The sequence below is a fragment of the Corylus avellana genome, chromosome ca5, assembly GCF_901000735.1.
Source record: "Corylus avellana chromosome ca5, CavTom2PMs-1.0".
NCBI lineage: Eukaryota > Viridiplantae > Streptophyta > Magnoliopsida > Fagales > Betulaceae > Corylus > Corylus avellana.
The window spans coordinates 16,086,267-16,089,186 of NC_081545.1; positions in this window are offsets into that span (position 1 = coordinate 16,086,267).

Here is a 2,920-nt window from a genome sequence, read left to right on the forward strand (position 1 = left end):
GCTCGAGACATGCAATGCAGTGGCATATCATGGATTTGGATCCAGACCGGCGTATGAGTGAAATCCAACTGTGAGGGTGGGACATGCCCTTCTAGTTCGTTTAAGATCATAATCTGACGTTCGTAGGCCCAAGGGCGACCCTCCATGACTCTCTTCTTTTCCTCCTCATTAGAGAATTCAAAAATCCATAGATTGTTTTGAATTTCTTTGAAGGAGATCTGCTTCGTGGTACGCCATAATCGTGATATGGCCTTCCGAAAGGCTTCTTTGTTGATCATCCTATCAGTCCACACTCGCCCCACCAAACATTTCACACCCCTGTTCCGAACCACTCCGATGTCTTCTTCGGTGATATCAATGCCTATCTGTTCTCCCACTGTGCGTACTGGATTGTTCGCCATGCAGATAGCCCTTTTGCTTGTCTTCCTTCCCACTACAATGCCGTTAGTAACCCAACTTATCACTCCTCGTCCGTTCGTCGGCAGAAACTTTTCTCGCCTCTGGTTGTCTTTCAGGCATGGCCCTTAGAGAACCTTACGTAAAACAAATGAGTAATTTCACAAGCAATCTCCAAAATTAAAATTAAATTGATTCTATAGTTCCAAGGTATAAATATATACATATACATATCCTACCTAAAATCACTGCACATGATAGGAATCTTATGCAAAAATTACTATATCTATTTTGTCTATTCGTAATGCATATAATCTAGTCTAAACTATTTTAAATATTCATATATATATCTATAAAGATCTTTCAAGTGAACATACAGAATCTTATCCAAAAATATAGCGTAGATATCTATAGATATATAATCCTTATGTGATATCCAATTACCAAACCCAATAATACTGCATATATACAAAAATAAATAAATAATAAAAATTACGTGACTACACACACACACACACACACACATATATATATATATAGTGCTATTCAACTATCTTACAAGTCTTACATTTATACAATCTTTAAGTGATGCATAAAATCCAATCACAAAAATTACTGCACATAAATATACTGGCCTACATATATAAAATTATGTCCAAGTCATTTAGCATAAATATATATACGCACAGCCCTTAAAAAAACTCCTATATTGAAATAACAAAATTGCTTGATTGATTATAATACTCAACCCATAAAATTTACAGAAGCTAACACCTAATAATTATCACTCATTTAATTAGTATTTCACAGAATTCCTAAAACAAATACCCATATAGAAATCCTAAAAAAAAAAACCCAAGAAATAAAAAAAATAAAAATAAAAATCAAACGTCAAAACTCTATAATTTCCACTAGAGTTCCCAAGATCCAACAACCAATATGAAATATAAAACCCAATAATAATATAGAAAATTGACATGAGTATCTATATATTCAACCCATATGAAACAAGAAATATAAACATTCTCAAGGTAACAGAATAATTAACATAGAAAAAGAGTAGAATTTTCTTACCTAGAGAAACTGTTGCTGAGGTAAGGAAATTTTTTAGGTAAGTTTTTGAGTATGTGATGAATAAGAATGAAGGTTTCTGGCTATTTATACAATAAGCCAAGAGGAGAATAATGAATATTCATTTATTCTGGAATGACAAGTGGCTGCTAGGTGGCCTGTCAAAAATTGATTGGGTTGTGCATGCTATATTGCTATACAGGTGTCCAAGAAAGAAAGGGGAAGAGACACGTTAATATTTTTGGCTTGGAGGCTACGGTTGTGTGTTTTTTTTTTTTTTTTAAGATTTTATTAAGCAATAAATCTGCCTAGAATCTAGAAGACTTCCAAGTATTTAATTGGCAAATAACCCCACTAATAATCTCCTAACTAAAAGAGTCCACTTTTAAATATATATTTACTCCTATCACCACGTTGAGTTAAGAAGAGAGATAAAGTCTCTTCATATATTCTAGGAGATCTACATGACATTTAATTGGATAAAAAATTCACCTAAAGTTTTGTTCTAATGTCTATTCTATATATGTGTATATAAATATTCACATTTATGTATAATCACATGAATTAAATACAACAACTATATATATGTATAAAACAAAATGCTTTATAATTCTATTTTAATCTGTAAAATTTATAAGATGTCACACATAGTCTATCTAATCCTATTGATCATGTGTCAATTAAAACCATTGTATAACAATCATTCACATAATCACAGAAAATATGAAGGATTGAGTTCAATCAATATAAAAGACTTTCTAAGAGCATCTCCAGCAGTAAGAGGTATTCTACATAGTCAAAAAACATAATTCTCTATTTTAGCTACTCATTTTTTAATACCAACTCCAACAGATTCTTTATTTCATTCATTATTTTATTAAATATTATTTTTTAATCTTTTTTTTTTTTTTTGATACGCGACCACTTTTGCTATCATCTTGTAAATTGCAATAGAATTGATTCACACAGCATACCTATGTGTTATTTTTATTTATTTTTATTTTTCCATTTTTAGTTTGTCAATTATATGCATGCTATTCAATTTTTTGGGGGGAATTTTTAGTGATTCAAAAGACTTGAATCTGTATCATAAATTCATGAACAGAGAAGAGAGAAGATAGAGAAACGTTGAGGGAGGGAGAGAAGAGAGAGAAAATAATGTGAAAATAATATTATATTCAACAATCTAGTGTGCTACAATGAATAGCAATATGAAGCTATTCACTGTAGCAGTTAAGGTATAATAGCTAATATGAAGCCATTCTGTTAGAGTAAAAAAAAAAAAAGAACAAAAATAGCTAAATGTAGCTAATATCTCCCTTTTAGCTACACTGCTGGAGATGCTCTAAGACAAGAGAAGAATTACTTAATGATTGAATATAAACATTAAGATCAATTCTCACAGTTATATATGCATGATAAAATACAATTAAACCATTATTACTTGGAAATG